Raw genomic sequence first — 23,152 nt, forward strand, 5'->3', positions numbered from 1 at the left:
GTCAAAAGCTACATTCACTCACTGATCCACTGATCTGACAGTGATTGAATATAAAAGTACAGCTGATACTGTACACACACACACTTCGGTGTAAATCACACTTATGCTGTATTTTAGATGATGCAATCAGTGTTGGGAATGTATTATACTTTTAGATTATGGTAAAAGCAGTATCATAAATTCGTAGTATTTTTAAAGTAATTTTAGTCTTGTATTCAATGTACTTTATATCTAATTGTTGCTCTCTTGTATTTTGACAGCTGCAAAGCGAAATTACTCGTTGGGATTAATAAAGCTTGTCTACTAGCATCTGCTAAACATAATCTGCTCCAAAATCCATTCATTCCTTATTTGTCATTATTACTCATATAAATATACAGTTGAAGTCAGAAGTTTACATACACTTAGGTTGGAGTTTTTTCAACCACTCCACAAATTACTTGTTAACTTCTCTGGGATATGTGGGATGCTAACGTCCCACTTGGCCAAAAGCCAGAAAAAATGCTGCGCACCAAATTCAAATATATTACTATAAAAATCAATCTTTCATGAAATCACACATGAAAGACACCAAATTGCCTCCCGGGTGGCGCAGTGGTCTAGAGCACTGCATCGCAGTGCTATGCTGCGCCACCAGAGTCTGGGTTCGCGCCCAGGCTCTGTCGCAGCCGGCCGCGACCGGGAGGTCCGTGGGGCGACGCACAATTGGCTTAGCGTCGTCCGGGTTAGGGAGGGTTTGGCCGGTAGGGATATCCTTGTCTCATCGCGCTCCAGCGACTCCTGTGGCGGGCCGGGCGCAGTGCGCGCTAACCGAGGGGGCGGGTGCACGGTGTTTCCTCCGACACATTGGTGCGGCTGGCTTCCGGGTTGGAGGCGCGCTGTGTTAAGAAGCAGTGCGGCTAGGTTGGGTTGTGCTTCGGAGGACGCATGACTTTCGACCTTCGTCTCTCCCGAGCCCGTACGGGAGTTGTAGCGATGAGACAAGATAGTAATTACTAGCGATTGGATACCACGAAAATTGGGGAGAAAAGGGGATAAAATTAAAAAAAAAAAAAAAAAGAAAAAAAAGAAAGACACCAAATTAAAGCTACACATGTTGTTAATCCAGCCAATATGTCTGATTTCAAAAACGATTTACGGCGAAAGCACACCAAACGATTATGTTAGGTCAGTACATAGCCACAGAAAAACACAGCCATTTTCCCAGCCAAAGATAGGAGTCACAAAAAGCAGAAATAGAGATAAAATGAATCACTAACCTTTGATGATCTTCATCAGATGACACTCATAGGACATCATGTTACACAATACATGAATGTTTTGTTCGATAATGTGCATATTTATAACCCAAAATCTTAGTTTACATTGGCGCCATGTTCAGAAATGCCTCCAAATTATCCGGAGAAATTGCAGAGCCACATCTAATAACAGAAATACTCATCATACACTTTGATGAAAGATACATGTTTTACATATAATTAAAGATACACTTGTTCTTAATGCAACCGCTGTGTCAGATTTAAAAAAAACTTTACGGAAAAAGCACACCCTGCAATAACCTGAGACGGCGCTCAGATATAACAACATTTCTCCGCCATGTTGGAGTCAACAGAAATACGAAATTACATCATAAATGTTCCCTTACCTTTGATGATCTTCATCAGAATGCACTCCCAGGAATCCTAGTTCCACAATAAATCGTTGTTTTGTTCGATAATGTCCATTACTTATGTCCAAGTAGCTACTTTTGCTAGCATGTTTAGTACATATGTCCAAACGCTCGAGCAGATCCAGGCGAACGTCGGACGAAAACTTCAAAAAGTTATATTACAGGTCGAATAAACTTGTCAAACTAAGTAGAGAATCAATCTTCAGGATGTTGTTATCATAAATATTAAATAACGTTCCAACCGGAGAATTCCTTTGTGTCTACAGAAGTAATGGAACGCAAGGCGATATCATTTGGAATGCGCATGACCAAGAACTGGCACTCTGCCAGACCACTGACTGAAACACCTCCCATCTGGCCCCACATCACAGTAGAGGCTTCATTCAACGTTCTACAGACTGTTGACATCTAGTGGAAGGCGTAGGAAGCAAACAGATCCATATCTTACTGGGATTTGAATAGGCGATGAGTTGAAAATCGACCAGCCTCAGAATTCTCACTTCGTGTTTGGATTTCATCTCAGGTTTTTGCCTGCCATATGAGTTCTGTTATACTCACAGACATCATTCAAACAGTTTTAGAAACTTCAGAGTGTTGTATATCCAATAGTAACAATAATATGCATATATTAGCATCTGGGACAGAGTAGGAGGCAGTTCACTCCGGGCACGCTATTCATCCAAAAGTGAAAATGCTGCCCCCTATCACAAAGAAGTTTTAACAAACTATAGTTTTGGCAAGTCGGTTAGGACATCTACTTTGTGCATGACACAAGTAATTTTTCCAACAATTGTTTAGATACAGATTATTTCACTTATAATTCACTGTATCACAATTCCACTGGGTCAGAAGTTTACATACACTAAGTTAACTGTGCCTGTAAACAGCTTGGAAAATTCCAGAAAAAGATGTCATGGCTTTAGAAGCTTCTGATAGGCTAATTGACATAATTTGAGTCAATTGGAGGTGTACCTGTGGATGTATTTCAAGGCCTACCTTCCAACTCAGTGCCTCTTTGCTGGACATCATGGGAAAATCAAAAGAAATCAGCCAAGACCTCAGAAAAAAAATTGTAGACCTCCACAAGTCTGGTTCATCCTTGGGAGCAATTTCCAAACGCCTGAAGGTACCACGTTTATCTATACAAACAATAGTATGCAAGTATAAACACCATGGGATCACGCAGCCGCCATACCACTCAGGAAGGAGACGCATTCTGTCTCCTAGAGATGAACGTACTTTGGTGCGAAAAGTGCAAATCAATCCCAGAACAACAAAGGACATTGTGAAGATGCTGGAGGAAACAAAAGTATCTATATCCACAGTAAAACAAGTCCTATTTCGACATAAACTGACAGGCCGCTCAGCAAGGAAGAAGCCACTGCTTCAAAACCACCGTAAAAAAAACAGACTACGGTTTGCAACTGCACATGGGGACAAAGATTGTACTTTTTGGAGAAATGTCTTCTGGTCTGATGAAATATGAATAGAACTGGCCATAATGACCATCGTTATGTTTGGAGGGAAAAGGGGGAGGCTTGCAAGCCGAAGAACACCATCCCAACCGTGAAGCACGAGGGTGGCAGCATCATGTTGTGGGGGTGTTTTGCTGCAGGAGGGACTGGTGCACTTCACAAAATAGATGGCATCATGAGGGAGGAATATTATGTGGATATATTGAAGCAACATCTCAAGACATCAGTCAGGAAGTTAATGCTTGGTCGCAAATAGGTCTTCAAAATGGACAATGACCCCAAGCATACTTCCAAAGTTGTGGCAAAATGGCTTAAACAACAAATTCAAGGTATTGGAGTGGCCATCACAAAGCCCTGACCTCAATCCTATAGAAAATTTGTGGGCAGAACTGAAAAAGCGTTTGTGAGCAAGGAGGCCTACAAACCTGACTCAGTTACACCAGCTCTGTCAGGAGGAATGGGCCAAAATTCACCCAATTTATTGTGTGAAGCTTGTGGAAGGCTACCTGAAACGTTTGACCCAAGTTAAACAATTTAAATTTGGCAATTCTACCAAATACTAATTGAGTGTATGTAAACTTCTGACCCACTGGGAATGTGATGAAATAAATAAAAGATAAAATAAATAATTCTCTCTACTATTATTCTGACATTTCACATACTTAAAATAAAGTGGGGATCCTAACTGACCTAAGATAGGGAATTACTAGGATTAAATGTCAGGAATTGTGAAAAAAGGAGTTTAAATGTATTTGGCTAAGGTGTATGTTAACATCCGACTGTATGTAGTCTCAGAAAATGAGATTAGTAATTTACTAATCTTAGATAATCTTAATGTATTAGCCATTTCTGAAACTCAGTTAGACAGCACCTTTGATACCCCAGTAGGAATACAAGGATATTCCATCTATAGAAAAGACAGGAATGTCTACGGGGGATGTGTTGCTGTATACTGTATATTCAGAGCCAAATTCCTGTAAACCTCAGAGAGGATTTCATGACAAATGAAGTAGAAGTGCTGTGGTTGCAGGTTCACCTGCCTCATCTGAAGCCTCGTCTTTTAGGGTTCTGCTATTATCCACCAAGTGCAAACTGTCAGTATCTGGAGAACATAGTTCCTTTGGAAAGTGTTCAGACCCCTTGACCTTTTACACATTTGTTAGGTTACAGCCTTGTTCTAAAATTTATTAAATTGTTATTTTTCCCCTCATCAATCTACACACAATAGCCCATACTGACAAAGCAAACACGGGATTTTTGACATTTTTGCAACTGTATAAATAAAAATGAAATATCACATTTACGTAAGTATTCAGACCCTTTACTCAGTACTTTTTTGAATCGCCATTGGCAGCAATTACAGCCTTGAGTCTTGGGTATGATGCTTCAAGCTTGGCACACCTGTATTTGGGGAGTTTCTCCCATTCTTCTCTGCAGATCCTCTCAAGCTCTGTCAGATTGGATTGGGAGCGCTGCCGCACAGCTATTTCCAGGTCTCTCCAGAGATGTTCGATCGGGTTCAAGTCTGAGCTCTGGTTGGGCCACTCAAGGACATTCAGAGACTTGTCCCAAAGCCACTCCTGCGTTGTCTTGGATGTGTGCTTAGGGTCGTTGTCCTGTTGGAAGGTGAACCTTCGCTCCAGTCTGAGGTCCTGAGCACTCTGGAGCAGGTTTTCATCAAGGATCTCTCTGTACTTTGCTCTGTTTAACTTTCCCTTGATTCTGACTAGTCTCCCTTTCCCTGCCACTGAATATCATCCCTACAGCATGATGCTGCCACCACCATGCTTCACCATAGGGATGGTGCCAGGTTTCCTCCAGACGTGACGCTTGGAATTCAGGCCAAAGAGTTCAATCTTGGTTTCATCAGAGAATCTTGTTTGTCATGGTCTGAGAGTCCTTTAGGTGCCTTTTGGCACACTCCAAGCAGGCTGTTATGTGCCTTTTATTGAGGAGTGGCTTCCGTCTGGCAACTCTACCATAAAGGCCTGATTGGTGGAGTGTTGCAGAGATGGTTGTCCTAGAAGGTTCTCCCATCTCCACAGAGGTACGCTTTGTCAGAGTTACCATCGGGTTCTTGGTCACCTCCCCAAGGCCCATCTCCCCCGATTGCTCACTTTGCTCAAGCTCTACGAAGAGTCTTGATGATTCCAACCTTCTTCCATTTAAGAATGATGGAGGCCACTGTGTTCTTGGAGACCTTCAATGCTTCAGAAGTTGCTGGGTACCCTTCCCCAGATCTGTGCCTCGACACAATCCTGTCTCGGAGCTCAATGTACAATTCCTTCGACCTCATGGCTTGGTTTTTGCTCTGACATGCACTGTCAACTGTGGGACCTTATATAGACAAGTGTGTGACTTTCCAAATCATGTGCACTCAATTGAATTTACCACAGGTGGACTCCAATCAAGTTGCAGAAACATCTCAAGGATGATCTCTGATGCTAATAGAGACATTTGTTTTCTTGGTGACCTGAACATTGACTAGTTATCATCTAGTTGTCCTATCAAGAGGAAGCTTCTTAGTGTGACTAATGCCTGTAACACAACCCAGGTTATCTCAACTACAGTAGATTGTATACCAATAGTGTTGGATCTGTGACATCCACTTGTATTGATCATATTGTATCTTTACTAATGCTGCAAAGCTTTGCTCCAAAGCAGTATCAGTTCCCAATGGCTGTAGCGACCACAACATTGTGGCAATAACAAGGAAAGCAAAAGTACGAATGGCAGGGCCTAAAGTCATTTATAAGAGATCATACAAAATGTTTTCTCAGGATTCTTTTGTTGAAGCTATAAAAAATGCATGTTGGTCTGATGTGTATGAGGAGGAGAATCCAGATGCAGCACTTGGAGTATTTGTAAAAGTATTCTTGCCAATTGTTTACAAATATGCACCTGTTAAGAAACTAACTGTGAGAAACGTTAGAGACCCCTGGATCAATGATAAATTGAAACATTTTATGGTGAAAATAAATGAAACAAAAAATGTAATATTTTGTGACTAAACTTAACAAAAATAAGAATAAATTATATGACTAAAACAAGATAAATTACATAAAACCACAATGGAAAGATATTTCGGAGTGCCTTAAATTATATATGGGCAGAGTGGCATTATTAAAGTGACTAGTGTTCCATTTATTAAAGTGGCCAATGATATCAAGTCTGTAGGTAGGCAGCCGCCTCTCTGTGCTAGTGATGGCTGTTTAACAATCTGATGGCCTTGAGATAGAAGCTGTTTTTCAATCGCTCTGTCCCAGCTTTGATGCACCTGTACTGACCTCGCCTTCTGGATGGAAGCGGGGTTAACAGGTAGTGGCTCGGGTGGTTGTTGTCCTTGATTATCTTTTTTTGCCGTCCTGTTACATCGGGTGTTGTAGGTGTCCTGGGGGCAGGTAGTTTGCCCCCGGTGATGCGTTGTGCAGACCGCACCACCCTCTGGAGAGCCCTGCGGTTGTGGGCGGTGCAGTTGCCGTACCAGGCGGTGATACAGCCTGACAGGATGCTCTCGATTGTGCACCTGTAAAAGTTAGTGAGAGTTTTCGGTGACAAGCCACACCTCAGCCTCCTGAGGTGTGCCTTCTTCGCCACACTGTCTGTGTGCATGGACCATTTCAGTGATATGTACACCGAGGAACTTTCCAGCTTCTTCACTGCTGTCCCGTCGATGTGGATAGGGGGTGCTCCCTTTGTTGTTTACTGAAGTCCATGATCATCTCTTTTGTTTTGCTGACATTGAGGGCTCTCACCTCCTCACTGTAGGCTGTCTCGTCGTTGTTGGTAATCAAGCCTACCACTGTTGTGTCGTCTGCAAACTTGATGATTGAGTTGGAGGCGTGCATGGCCACGCAGTCGTGGGTGAACAGGGAGTACAGGAGGGGGCTGAGAACACACCCTTGTGGGGCCCCAGTGTTGAGGATCAGTGGAATGAAGATGTTGTTTGTACAGTACAGTGCGGTGCCCCTCAAGGTAGTTAACATGGGCCGTTACTTCTCTATTTTTACAAATGATTTGCCACTTGTCTTTTAAGAAGGTAAAATGACTATGTATGCTGATGATTACACACTCTACAGATCAGCACCTACAGCCAGTGAGCTCACTGAGACTCTTAGCAAGGAGGTACAGTCAGAATTGGTAATTAACAATAAACTTGTCTTAAATATATCTAAAACCAAAAACATTGTGTTTGGTTCAAAGCATTCTCTTACACCTAAATCTCCACTGGAGTTGTGCATAAATGGTGTGACCATTAAATAAGTTGAAAAGGCTGAACTCCTAGGAGTAACATTGGATGGTCAGTTATCATGGTCAAGTCATATTGACAACGTTGTTGTCAAGATGGGGAGAGACATGTCTTTAATAAAAATATGTTCTGCATTTTTGTCATTAAGATCAACTGTATTAGTTGTTCAGGCTCTGATCTTGTCCCATTTTGATTACTGTCCGGTAATATGATCAGGTGCAGCAAAGAAAGAACTAGCAAAGCTGCTGCTGGCTCAAAACAAAGCAGCACGCCTTTTGGCAGTGATTAAAGCTGTAACTATTTCTGGTTAAGTCTCTAAGAGCTTTCCACACCTTGATTGTGCAACATTTGCCCATTATTATTTTCAAAATTCTTCAAGGTCTGTCAAATTGGTTGTTGATCATTGCTAGACAACCATTTTCAGATCTTGCCATTGTTTTTCAAGTAGATTTAAGTCAAAACTGTAACTCGGCTAATCAGAAACATTCACTGTCTCCTCCAGTAAGCAACCCCACTTTTTTTCAGCATTATTTTAATGCCTTGTTGCAAACAGGATGCATGTTTTGGAATATTTTTTATTCAGTATAGGCTTCCTTCTTTTCACTCAGTCATTTAGGGGTTAAATACTCATTGACTCAAGACATTTCAGCTTTTAAATTTTTTGTAATTTGTTAACATTTCAAAAAACATAATTCCGCTTTGACATTATGGGGTACGTAGGCCAGTGACCAAAATATCTAAATTTAATACATTTTAACTTAAAGCTGTAACACAACAAAATGTGGAAAAAGTCAAGGGGTGTGAATACTTTCTGAAGGCACTGTACATAATCCACCAGACACACCACTATTGATTTCTTCACAGTACACAAACCAAAAACAGATTTAATGCATTTAAAAAATATATATATTTCACCTTTATTTAACCAGGTAAGCTAGTTGAGAACAAGTTCTCATTTACAACTGCGACCTGGCCAAGATTAAGCAAAGCAGTGAGACAAAAACAACAACACGGAGTTACACATGGAATAAAGAAGCGTACAGTCAATAACACAATGGGAAAAAAGAACGTCTATATACAGTGTGTGCAAATGGAGTAAGGAGGTAAGGCAATAAATAGGCCATAGTAGCGAAGTAATTACAATTTAGCAGATTAACACTGGAGTGATAAATGAGCAGATGATGATGTGCAAGTAGAAATACTGGTGTGCAAAAGAGCAGAAAAGTACATTTAAAACAATACGGAGATGAGGTAGGTAGATTGGGTGGGCTATTTACAGATGGACTATGTACAGCTGCAGCGATTGGTTAGCTGCTCAGACAGCTGATGTTTAAAGTTGGTGAGGGAAATATAAGTCTCCAGCTTCAGCGATTTTTGCAATTCGTTCCAGTCACTGGCAGCAGAGAACTGGAAGGAAAGGCAGCCAAAGCAGGTGTTGGCTTTGGGGGTGACCAGTGAGATATACATGCTGGAGCGCGTGCTACGGGTGGGTGTTGTTATCGTGACCAGTGAGCTGAGATAAGGCGGAGCTTTACCTAGCATAGACTTATAGATGACCTGGAGCCAGTGGGTCTGGCGACGAATATGTAGCGAGGGCCAGCCGACTAGGGCATACAGGTCGCAGTGGTGGGTGGTATAAGGGGCTTTGGTAACAAAACGGATGGCACTGTGATAGACTGCATCCAGTTTGCTGAGTAGAGTATTGGAAGCTATTTTGTAGATGACATTGCTGAAGTCGGGGATCGGTAGGATAGTCAGTTTTACTAGGGTAAGTTTGGCGGCGTGAGTGAAGGAGGCTTTGTTGCGAAATAGAAAGCCGATTCTAGATTTGATTTTGGATTGGAGATTGGAGGGAGAGTTTACAGTCTAACCAGACACCTAGGTATTTGTAGTTGTCCACATATTCTAGGTCAGAACCGTCCAGGGTAGTGATGCTAGTTGGGCGGGCGGGCGGGTGCGGGCAGCGAACAGTTGAAAAGCATGCATTTGGTTTTACTAGCCTTTAAGAATAGTTGGAGGCCACGGAAGGAGTGTTGTATGGCATCGAAGCTCGTTTGGAGGTTAGTTAACACAGTGTCCAAAGAAGGGCCAGATGTATACAGAATGGTGTCATCTGCGTAGAGGTGGATCAGGGAATCACCCGCAGCAAGAGCGACATCATTGATATATATGCATCACTCAGTTAAGTAATGAGCCATATCATCGTGGAATGCTCTGCCACCAGAGGTTACTCAGGCAAAAAGCAAGTTTATCTTTAAAAAACAGACAAAAAAAATATTTTATCACAGCGCCTCCTCTTTCTAAAGATCTAATTTAACTGTACTGTATATAAGAATATGAATACGTATATATGAAGTGTGTAAATAGTATTTTGTTGTCGCTTGGTGTCTTTACAATATATAACTCTTATTTTTATTTTTATTTTGAGTTGAATGTCATATCTTATGTTGTTCTTGTCTATAACTGTTCTGTACTTCGTCATGTATTTGTACATTTTATGTGGACCCTAGGAAGACTAGCTGCTACAACTGCAAGACACACAAGAATATATACAATTATACAAATCATATATAATACAACTGTATGATGCAGAGGCATACACACAGTCACACACACATCTGGATCTGGTTACAGTTAATGTTGACTCAGCTCCAAGAAATGAGAGGAGAATTTTAACAAGACATAGATACCAGAAGCAGATTGTTTAAAAGCAATATTCACATATTCCCTTTGTCACTGACAGACAGTCATCATAGTGGTAGAGTATCTGAAACTCATATTGAGATAATGGTTAAATATGTAGTAGAGGCTGTGGGGGTAATGAGTGCTGTGATTATCTAACACCTCCTCTTACCTTACTGTAATACTTCACCACAGGTGTTCGACTATAGCTGCAAACCTGTTGTGTCCAACCTGTCTCTGGATCGACTATGGCACCATTTATAGCATGTTATAGCAGCAAATAAACACATTTATCTTCATTTGATACTAAAGGATAAATGTTGCAAGCACAATTTTTGGTAGTCTTTTGTCATAATTCTGGTGACAAGAAGGGATCAACAACTGACACGTGATTGAAGTCAGAACCCTACAGATCTAGGACCAGATTATCCCACCCGCAGTCCTAAACGTAACCATTAAACATTTCTTACCCCGGATCAGGGTTCTAGGCAACTAGCTACTCTTGAACACTCACACACACACACACGCACACGCACACGCACACGCACACGCACACGCACACGCACACGCACACACACACACACACACACACACACACACACACACACACACACACACACACACACACACCTATCCTCGGCCCAAACCAAATAGCTTCAGAACCAGAACCGGTCCAGTTCAATGTCACACAGTGCCTGCCCAACACCTCAACTGACCCCTGGGGGAGGACACCACAGTTTGGTTTGGCCACACATACATGTCTGTGTGTTCTTTCCTATGAAATTATTTACAGTATAGTACATTGTGCACTCTGTCCCACAGAAATCAGGGAGAGTTGCGGTGTTCGTATGTTTGTGTATGTGTGTGTGTGTGTCTGCATACCAAATGCTTTGTGTGCTGAGTGTCAGAGCGTGTGTAAGTGCGTGCCCTCACGGACAAACCATTAAAGACAGACAGTGGTTAGTTGAGTGATGTGGTTTAGCAGCAACCTGTCTCCACAAAACCAAGGTTAATGACTGACTGATACAGCAGGGGAAGTTTTTCACCACCGACAATATCTTTCTGGTTGTGTAGAAAGATAACGTCTATCGATCACTGGGGTGACCACGTGTCATATAACATGTTAAAGAAGGTCATGGCACTGCAATTGAAAATAGATCAATTATAATCCAGACAGTTGCCAAAGCAGAATTTATCTTCTGGTGAATAAGACACATAATTTATGGATTAGGGATGTTTAAATGATGATAATGACTGTGAGTTTAAAGTGGGACTGTGACACTAAGGAAATATGACTTTGTAACACTTTCTAATAACTCCACGTAATAAAGCATTTATAATGGATCAGTAAACAATTTATTCATTATTTATTAATCATTACTCACACATTTGTAAATGTTAGTAACCTAGTTATTCACACATTTATAAACAACTTTTAAATATTTTATAATTATTCATAAGATGTTCAATATAGTTCTTTATAAATAATTTACTAATCATTAGTTAAGTATTTTTGTGTGGCCTCATCTAAAGTTTGGGCTATTTATACTTTATAAATACTTTATACATTTTTTGAGGGACCAGTGTAATTTCTCACAAAAAGATAGACATGCCATTGGTAGAAATTCCAACAGTACCTGGTGCTCCTTAAGGTCTCAAAATATCCGCTAGTACATATCAATGCTTGAAGAATAAGCACACAATACAGAGGATGTTTAAGAAAATACCGTAATATGGAACATTGTATTCCAAAACAGTCACACTGTTGTAATAGTGTGATGTGTAACTTCAGACACACTCTATGCTGAGTAAAATAATGTTTTAAGCCTGAAAATGCTAACATAAGTGTGGAATGCAGTCACTCCTTAGAGCAGTCTAATCTCAGTTAACCCAGTAAATTCTGGGTCCATACGGGTTAGAAATTGGGAGGTCCGGTTTGCGTAGTCTCCACCTTCGCAAAGAAAACTCTGAGCCAACCTTCCTCAAATCCTTGCTTATTGTTTAAGCATTGATATGTTCCAGGGGCCATTTTGAGACCTGCTGGTACTGATGGAATGTCTACTAATGGCATGTTCATTTTTTGGTGAGAAATTACACTGGTCACTCAAAACATTTATAAAGTATTTATAAAATAAAATAGCTCACAGTTTGGATGAGGCCACACAAAAATACTTAACTAATGATTAGTAAATGGTTCATAAGGACCTATATTATGATGCATAAGTTATGAATAATCCATTAATAAATGCTTTATTACATGGAGTTATTATAAAGTGCTATAAATGAAGGTAATAGTCATGCTGATGAAAGCACAACGAATCATCACAATCATTCAAAGATTGTTTGTGTTATATAGGAGGTAAGGAAATCAACCACAACAATACAACAAACCTGGACAGTATAGGAGGTAAGTCCTATTCCCATGCAGTGTTTACATGCACCCGTTCTTTCCAGGTCTGAGGGGTTACTTACTCGTGGACGGTGGGTTATTAAGTGGGTTATTAAATACCTCCTCGCTGACTCAGTGCAACAGTGGATAAAGACAAGTCAAAGTTCACAAACACATGAACTGTAACCGGCACGGAGCCAAGGGGCCCTGCAAAGATGAACTCAGACACAGTTATACAGATGACTATTAGGGCTATACAGGAGGAGCTAACAGAGGGGGGCATGGCTCACATTCATACTGTATACATGAAACGCAGGGTAACATAAATTAGATATGTGACCGATTGCAGTTTTCCTAAATAAGAGTGACTGCAGAATAAGAGAGGGAGAGATTGTTTGAGTGTGCACGTGTGTGCATGCAAATGTTTTTTTGCTAAATGCTATACAGTGCATTTGAAAAGTATTCAGACCCCTTGACTTTTTCTTCATTTTGTTATGTTACAGTCTTATTCTAAAATGTACTAAATAAAACATTTTCCTCATCCATCTACACACAATACCACATAATGACAAAGTGAAAAAAAGGGTTTAAATTTTTTTTTACAAAAAATCATCACAATCATTCAAAGATTGTTTGTGTTATATAGGAGGTAAGGAAATCAACCACAACAATACAACAAACCTGGACAGTATAGGAGGTAAGTCCTATTCCCATGCAGTCTTATTCTAAAATGTACTAAATAAAACATTTTCCTCATCCATCTACACACAATACCACATAATGACAAAGTGAAAAAAAGGGTTTAAAAAAAAAAAAAAAAAAAAAAAAATGAAATACCTTATTTACATAAGTATTCAGACCCTTTGCTGTAAGACTAAAATTTGAGCTCAGGTGCATCTTGTTTCCATTGATCAACCTTGAGATGTTTCTACAACTTGATTGGAGTCCACCTGTGCTAAATTCAATTGATTGGACATGATTTGGAAAGGCACACACCTGTCTATATAGGGTCCCATAGTTGACAGTGCATGTCCGAGCAAAAACCAAGCCATGAGGTCGGAGGACACCGTGGCCTCAATCATTTTTAAATGGAAGAAGTAACCACCAAGACTCTTCCTAGAGACTCAGCAATTGGGGTAAAAGAGCCTTGGTCAGGGAGGTGACCAAGAACCTCTGTGGAGATGGGAGAAACTTCCAGAAGGACAACCATCTCTGCAGCACTCCACCAATCAGGCTTTTATGGTAGAGTGGCCAGACGGAAGCCACTCCTCAGTAAAAGGCACATGACAGCCTGATTCTCTGGTCTGATGAAACCAAGATTGAACTCAGGCCTGAACGCCAAGCGTCACGCCTGGAGGAAACCTGGCACCATCCTTACAGTGAAGCATGGTGGTGGCAGCATCATGCTGTTCGGATGTTTTTCAGCGGCAGGGACTGGGAGATGAACGGAGCAAAGTACAGAGAGATCCTTGCCGATAACCTGCTCCAAAGTGCACAGGACCTCAGACTGGGGCGAAGGTTCACCTTCCAACAGGACAATAACCCTAAGCACACAGCCAAGACAATGCAGGAGGGGCTTTGGGACAAGTCTCTGAATGTCTTTGAGTGGCCCAACCAGAGCCCGGACTTGAACCTGATCGAACAGCTCCAGAGAGACCTGACAATAGCTGTGCAGCGGCGCTCCCTGTCCAACCTGACAGAGATTGAATGGATCTGCAGAGAAGAATGGGCGAAACTCCACAAATACAGGTGTGTCAAGCTTGTAGCGTTATACCCAAGGAGACTCGAGGCTGTAATCTCTGAATGAGCTTCAACAAAGTACAGAGTACAGGGTCTGAGTATTTATGTAAATGTGATATTTCATTTTTTTTATTCGCAGAAATGTCTAAAAACCTATTTTTGCTTGTCATTATGTGGTATTGTGTGCAGATTGATGAGATAATAAAACAATTTAAGCAATTTTAGAATATGGCTGTAACGTAACAAAATGTGGAAAAAGTCAAGGGTTATGAATATTTTCTGAATCCACTGTAAATATACACTACTGGTCAAAAGTTTTAGAACACTTACTCATTCAAGGGTTTTTCTGTATTTTTACTATTTTCTACAATGTAGAATAATAAGTGAAGACATCAAAACTATGAAATAACACATATGGAATCATGTAGTAACCAAAAAAGTGTTAAACAAATCAAAAATATATTTTGTATTTGAGATTCTTCAAATAGCCACCGTTTGCCTTGATGACAGCTTTGCACACACTTGGCATTCTCTCAACCAGCTTCATGAGGTAGTCACCTGGAATGCATTTCAATTAACAGGTGTGACTTCTTAAAAGTTAATTTGTGGAATTTCTTTCCTTCTTAATGTGTTTGAGCCAATCAGTTGTGTTGTGACAAGGTAGTGGGGTATACAGAGGATAGCCCTATTTGGTAAAAGACCAAGTCCATATTATGGCAAGAACAGCTCAAACAAGCAAATAGAAACGACACTCCATCATTAATTTAACACATGAAGGTCAGTCAATACGGAAAATCTCAAGAAATGTGAAAGTTTCATCAAGTGCAGTCGCAAAAACCTTCAAGAGCTGTGATGACTGGATCTCATGAGGACCGCCACAGGAATGGAAGACCCAGAGTTACCTCTGCTGCAGAGGATAAGTTCATTAGAGTTACCAGTCTCAGAAATTGCAGCACAAATAAATGCTTCACAGAGTTCAAGTAACAGACACATCTCAACTTCAACTGTTCAGAAGAGACTGTGTGAATCAGGCCTTCATGGTCGAATTGCTGCAAAGAAACCACTACTAAAGGACACCAATAAGAAGAAGAGACTTGCTTGGGCCAAGAAACACGAGCAATGGACATTAGACCAGTGGAAATGTGTCCTTTGGTCTGGAGTCCAAATTGGAGCCAACAAGTGCTCAGCATATGTGGGAACTCCTTCAAGTCTGTTGGAAAAGCATTCCAAGTGAAGCTGGTTTAGAGATTGCCAAGAGTGTGCAAAGCTGTCATCAAGGCAAAGGGTGGCTATTTGAAGAATCTCAAATATAAAATATATTTGGATTTGTTAAAAAAAAAATTGGTTACTAGATGATTCCATGTGTTATTTCATAGCTTTTATGTCTTCACTATTTTTCTACAATGTAGAAAATAGTAAAAATAAAGAAAAACGCCACCTAGCAATTTTATGAAGTTGGCTTTAGCTAGCCCAGATCGGTTTCCAATCTTCCAACCTAATAACTAGCTAACAAGAAGCCATTTCAATCAAGTTACAGTAGCTAGCTTGTCTAACTATTTTAGCTGGCATACCTGCTGGCAAGGTTGGTAGACTTTAGAAAAGCAAGCGATAACTAAATGTACTGAATAAGACTCACATTCCTTTCAATCTTTTACCCAGATTTTAGCAGAGATGCAGAGAAGCATATTTAGTTTTTAAAAAAAAATTACAGTCAGCTCAAGAGGTATGCTTAGATAGGCAGAAAATACACTTTTCTTTTTAACATAAAACTTAACTTAATGATTATGGCTCTAGATTTTATTGCAAAATTCTCTAACTTATGGACGGTGGACCTAGCCCCCCCCCCTTGGACCACCCCCCAGCCATCCTCAAGTCATTTGTGACCCCGCTGATTTTTGGGGTGCATGATGCCCCTGCCTGCCTTCCTGCTTTCCTGCCTTTGGAACAACGACTCCCATTGTTGGGGCAGAGACATGATCATCTTGTCATTATATACAGATCTCTCGTTACAGCCATTCACAAATTGGAATGGAAAGTTGGCAGGTGAACAGTGCACTGTTCAGATGCTGTCTTCCCCTAAAGTAAATTGATGTTTTGACAAAATTATATAATTACTCCTGTCCACTGGCATACCGGACACCCCCACAGCCCCATGCGCCCATCATCAATGTTTATTTTTTGTATATATAAATAATTTTGACAGTAATCTTCTAAAAAATCATTCATAAACCTTTTTTAATTTCCATATGTACTAGGAAGCTAGGTGTTTGTTTCTTTGGCTTCAAGAATGTGACTGATCAAAGTGCCTCAGGCCCCACAAAAATAAATAATTGAACTGCTTAGGTTATTTGATGTGTATTTATTTATATATATTTTTATAAATAGCAGATAAATAGCAGCTAAATACTGTCTTCCTATAGCTATAGATAGTAGGCTATACTGCATAATGAAACAATTCATAGTAAACTAGTGTTTTGAGGGTGGACTGACTGTATTATTTGGCATTAACAGACTGGTTTTAAGAACAACAGCTTTATATCCAAGCTGGGCAAGAGCAAGGACTGCTCATGCCATGAGGGTTCAGGTAGGTTATACAGGAACGTTTTATATATTTTTTTAAATCTATTGGTTTCTGATAAGTATACTGTTGTTTCAAACATTTATTTTACAATCTGCATTGTTTGAATTTCCAACTTTAAAGTTGCACTATTCAAAAATCGCTCTGCCATTTCCTGGTTGCTAAAACTTTAATAGTTCGCCTAATTTCAGTTTATGTGACCAAATAAGCTAGTATAGTGTAGAAAATCATTCTACCATCTAAACCGCTGTGAAATATATTTTCCATAACCAAAAATATTGTCAAAACTGAAAGTAAAAGACAGAAAACAAGACTTAAAAACGAGAAGAAATAGCGCACATAGAATAGTTCTACCACTTCTTAGACTTGCTTTCAAGTAGAATGATAGATCTATAAATAACATTTCTATGTGAATTTGATCAGGTCACCCAAAAGGTTACATATTGCCACTTTAATTACTGAACAAGTAACTAAATTGCAGCCTTCCCACACAGTACAGCTTCGTGAAATGTTAAGCTTAACATTAGAAAATTATGACCAAATAAAACATTTATGCATTAGCAATAAACATTTATCCATTAGCTAATACAAAGCTATAGGCTACATGCCCTGGCACCACAGAAAACCTATCATCCATTTGATAGGCAGCCTCATAGACATGTCACAGTTTCAGCACCATGGACTGCGATCCCTAGTCTATAGGCTACTTTGTGAGTGGCTGTCTGGATGACACATTCAGTTTTTATTTTAGGGAGTGGGGGAGGGGCAAACTCCGACCTAGTGGGGGTCCAGAGAAACTATGTTAAGCCAATGCTCCTGTCTAAATAGAACCATTCAAAATACTTCACCAGAGAGCATGACTTAGCCTCAGAGGATCATTAGCTTTTATTTTGTTGTTGCTGTGGATTGTTTTAAATCACGCCTATTTGGGAAACCCGCAATTTGGGCAGCGAGTGTGTGTCACGTCCTGACCTTAGAGATCCTTATTTATTCTCTATGTTTGGTTAGGTCAGGGTGTGACTCGGGTGGGAGATTCTATGTTTTCTATTTCTTTGTTGTTTTTGCCATGTGTGGTTCCCAATCAGAAGCAGCTGTCTATCGTTGTCTCTGGTTGGGGAATATATATAAGTTTTGATTTTCCGTTTGGGTTGTGTGGGGAGTTATTTTCTGTTTAGCTGTTTTGTTGCCTGACAGAACTGTGCGCTTTCGTTTTTTCTACTTTGTTATTTTGTTGCGGTGTTCAGTTTATTAAAAATCATGAACGCCTACCACGCTGCACCTTGGTCTCCTTTTTCATCCGACGACACACGTTACAGTGTGGCAATAGGCCTAACTGATTATTGAGTTGCAGATGTCAGTGAAAAGCATCTAAAATATGTGTGAAGACAATGTGTCTTGGGTAAAATTTAAAACATTGAGACAAGAAGAAGGGGAGGAAAGTGTGGCTAAGATAGGGCGAGCCTCTCTCCAGAACGCATGCTCTTCAGAATGGCTCAGCTGTCTCCAGACAATTCTTGCAGATTCATTGTTTCATTGTGTGAATTGTTTGCCCTTTGATTGTTTATTTTTTATAAATTCCCCATTACATACTGTATGTCACCAGTAGGCCTAGTAAATGTACCGTTAATCCCAGTCATTTGATTACATACATTTCTGTGAATGCATTTATTAATTAGGCTACAGTCACAACCTGCTACACTTGTGTGAAACAAGTTTTAGTTTATTTCATAACCATCATTAATGAGTTTTGTCTTTTTTTATGTCTTTTGTTTGGAGTGTCTTGTGAGCAATGAGCATGTGTCTGGTTTCTCTGTCCTGATAATTTTGAGGGAGCGTGCGTGCCTGAGCACGCATAGAAGTACCTGGCCTTCTGCCACAAAGTGCCCATTTGGGGATGTCTAAATTTCTTATTGATTGTCTTAACTCACCACATCCACCACTAATAATCTGAGTTCCTCAGTAATATTTTCTTCACCTCACACAGTAAGTCAACAAAGTACGTTTTTTAAACATTCATTGAGAATGATAGCCTAATAGTTCCTCACAGTATTTGAAAAATCTTTACAACACTCTCCCGGCCTCGATAATCACCAAGCCTCAGTATGAAAAAGCTAAATATCATGATCTGATGATCCCATACAGTATATCCAGGGAATTATTTTTTAGCACTGTGCTATGCTTTACACACCACCTACGTAGCATAAAATAGGCTATAAGCCAGCTGGAAAAGTAGGCTAGTAATAGTCTGACTAGAAAGAAATCAGCCAAGACCTCCAGACCTTATTGTAGACCTCCACAAGTCTGATTCATCCTTGGGAGCAATTTCCAAACGCCTGAAGGTACCATGTTCATCTGTACAAACAATAGTACGCAAGTATAAACACCATGGGCCCACGCAGCCATCATACCGCTCAGGAAGGAGACGCGTTCTGTCTCCTAGAGATGAACGAACTTTGGTGTGAAAAGTGCAACTCAATCCCAGAACAACAGCAAAGGACCTTGTGAAGATGCTGGAGGAAACGGGTACAAAAGTATCTATATCCACAGTAAAACGAGTCATATATCGACATAACCTGAAAGGCCGCTCAGCAAGGATGAAGCCACTGCTCCAAAACCGTCATAAAAAAGCCAGACTACGGTTTGCAACTGCACATGGGGACAAAGATCGTACTTTTTGGAAAAGTGTCCTCTGGTCTGATGAAACAAAAACTGAAGAACTGTTTGGCCATAATGACCATCGTTATGTTTGGAGGAAAAAGGGGGAGGCTTGTAAGCCGAAGAACACCATCCCAACCATGAAGCAGCATCATGTTGTGGGAGCGCTTTGCTGCAGGAGGGACTGGTGCACTTCACAAAATAGATGGCATCATGAGGGAGGAAAATTACGTGGATATATTGAAGAAACATCTCAAGACATCAGTCAGGAAGTTAAAGCTTGGTCGCAAATGGGTCTTCTAAATGGACAATGACCCCAAGCATACTTCCAAAGTTGTGGCAAAATGGCTTAAGGGCAACAAAGTCAAGGTATTGGAGTGGCCATCACAAAGCCCTGACCTCAATCCCATAGAAAATATGTGTGGGCAGAACTGAAAAAGCGTGGCGAGCAAGAAGGGCTACAAACCTGACTCAGTTACACCTGTTCTGTCAGGAGGAATGGGCCAAAATTCACCTAACTTATTGTGGGAAGCTTGTGGATAGCTACCCGAAACGTTTGACCCAAGTTAAACAATTTAAAGTCAATGCTACCAAATACTAATTGCATGTATGTAAACTTCTGACCCACTTGGAATGTGATGAAAGAAATAAAAGCTGAAATAAATCATTCTCTATACTATTATTCTGACATTTCACATTCTTAAAATAAAGTGGTGATCCTAACTGATGTAAGACAGGGAATTTTTACTTGGATTACATTTCAGGAATTGTGAAAAACGGAGTTTAAATGTATTTGGCTCAGGTGTATGTAAACTTCCGACTTCAACTTTAGATGTTCTTTACCATTCGGCCATCAGATTTGCCATCAATGCTCCTTATAGGACACATCACTGCACTCTATTCTCCTCTGTAAACTTGTCATCTCTGTATACCCGTCGCAAGACCCACTGGTTGATGCCTATTTATAAAACCCTCTTAGGCCTCACTCCCCCCTATCTGGGATACCTACTGCAGCCCTCATCCTCCACATACAACTCCCATTCTGACAGTCACATTCTGTTAAAGGTCTTCAAAGCACACACATCCCTGGGTCGCTCCTCTTTTCAGTTCGCTGCAGCTGGCGACTGGAACGAGCTGCAACAAACACTCAAACTGGACACTTATCTCCCTCTCTTCATTCAAAGACTCAATCATGGATACTCTTACTGACAGTTGTGGATGCTTCGTGTGATGTATTGTTGTATCTACCTTCTTGCCCTTTGTGCTGCTGTCTGTGCCCAATAGTGTTTGTACCATGTTTTGTGCTGCTACCATGTTGTGTTGCTACCATGTTGTTGTCATGTTGTTTTGCTACCATGCTGTGTTGTCATGTGTAGCTGCCATGCTATGTTGTTGTCTTAGGTCTCTCTTTATGTAGTGTTGTGGTGTCTCTCTTGTTGTGATGTATCTTTTTTTTCCCCCCAGCCCCTGTCCCCGCAGGAGGCCTTTTTCCTTTTGGTAGGTTGTCATTGTAAATAAGAATTCGTTTTTAACTGACTTGCCTAGTTAAATAAAGGTTAAATTAAATAAAGATAAAAACAGTTATGACCTAAAGTTTTTTAGGGGGGTGCCTATGTCATACACAACATACAGCACATACAGTGGGGAGAACAAGTATTTGATACACTGCCGATTTTGCAGGTTTTCCTACTTACAAAGCATGTAGAGGTGTGTAATTTTTATCATAGGTACACTTCAACTGTGAGAGACGGAATCTAAAACAAAAATCCAGAAAATCACATTGTATGATTTTTAAGTAATTAATTAACATTTTATTGCATGACATAAGTATTTGATACATCAGAAAAGCAGAACTTAATATTTGGTACAGAAACCTTTGTTTGCAATTACAGAGATCAGACGTTTCCTGTAGTTCTTGACCAGGTTTGCACACACTGCAGCAGGGATTTTGGCCCACTCCTCCATACAGACCTTCTCCAGATCCTTCAGGTTTCGGGGCTGTCGCTGGGCAATACGGACTTTCAGCTCCCTCCAAAGATTTTCTATTGGGTTCAGGTCTGGAGACTGGCTAGGCCACTCCAGGACCTTGAGATGCTTCTTACGGAGCCACTCCTTAGTTGCCCTGGCTGTGTGTTTTGGGTCGTTGTCATTCTGGAAGACCCAGCCACGACCCATCTTCAATGCTCTTACTGAGGGAAGGAGGTTGTTGGCCAAGATCTCGCGATACATGGCCCCATCCATCCTCCCCTCAATACGGTGCAGTCGTCCTGTCCCCTTTGCAGAAAAGCATCCCCAAAGAATGATGTTTCCACCTCCATGCTTCACAGTTGGGATGGTGTTCTTGGGGTTGTACTCATCCTTCTTCTTCCTCCAAACACAGCGAGTGGAGTTTAGACCAAAAAGCTCTATTTTTGTCTCATCAGACCACATGACCTTCTCCCATTCCTCCTCTGGATCATCCAGATGGTCATTGGCAAACTTCAGACGGGCCTGGACATGCGCTGGCTTGAGCAGGGGGACCTTGCGTGCGCTGCAGGATTTGAATCCATGACGGCGTAGTGTGTTACTAATGGTTTTCTTTGAGACTGTGGTCCCAGCTCTCTTCAGGTCATTGACCAGGTCCTGCCGTGTAGTTCTGGGCTGATCCCTCACCTTCCTCATGATCATTGATGCCCCACGAGGTGAGATCTTGCATGGAGCCCCAGACCGAGGGTGATTGACCGTCATCTTGAACTTCTTCCATTTTCTAATAATTGCGCCAACAGTTGTTGGCTTCTCACCAAGCTGCTTGCCTATTGTCCTGTAGCCCATCCCAGCCTTGTGCAGGTCTACAATTTTATCCCTGATGTCCTTACACAGCTCTCTGGTCTTGGCCATTGTGGAGAGGTTGGAGTCTGTTTGATTGAGTGTGTGGACAGGTGTCTTTTATACAGGTAACGAGTTCAAACAGGTGCAGTTAATACAGGTAATGAGTGGAAAACAGGAGGGCGTCTTAAAGAAAAACTAACAGGTCTGTGAGAGCCGGAAATCTTACTGGTTGGTAGGTGATCAAATACTTATGTCATGCAATAAAATACAAATTAATTACTTAAAAATCATACAATGTGATTTTCTGGATTTTTGTTTTAGATTCCGTCTCTCACAGTTGAAGTGTACCTATGATAAAAATTACAGACCTCTAAATGCTTTGTAAGTAGGAAAACCTGCAAAATCGGCAGTGTATCAAATACTTGTTCTCCCCACTGTATAAGGGTAACCCAAATCTTAATGGAAATGCCCAGCACCCCCTGGGAACTCCTGTGACTTGACCCCTGACCTCAGATCTTTTTAAAAAGTCTGTAGAGCAGGGGTGTTAAACTCATTCCATGGAGGGCCTAGTTCCTGCAGGTTTTTGGTTTGTCCTTTCAATTAAGCCGTAGACAACCAAGTGAAGGGAGTTCTTTAATAAATGAAGGTCACTAATTAGTAATCAAGTACAAGGGAGGAGCGAAAAACCTGTAGACACTCGGCCCTCTGTGGAATGAGTTTGAGATGTGCTGTAGAGCCAGTCGCAGAGGTTAAGACCCTTCTTATGCCCCTCCTGTTCCGGCAGCCACAGTACAGTACAGTAGAGTAGTAGTATTATCTAATATATATTACTGAAATAGTGGGGTCAATACAGTAGTAGTATTGTCTTATATCATATTAGTACAATAGTAGTTATAGTGGGCCACCT

The sequence above is a fragment of the Salvelinus alpinus genome, chromosome 3 (assembly GCF_045679555.1).
Source record: "Salvelinus alpinus chromosome 3, SLU_Salpinus.1, whole genome shotgun sequence".
Taxonomy (NCBI): domain Eukaryota; kingdom Metazoa; phylum Chordata; class Actinopteri; order Salmoniformes; family Salmonidae; genus Salvelinus; species Salvelinus alpinus.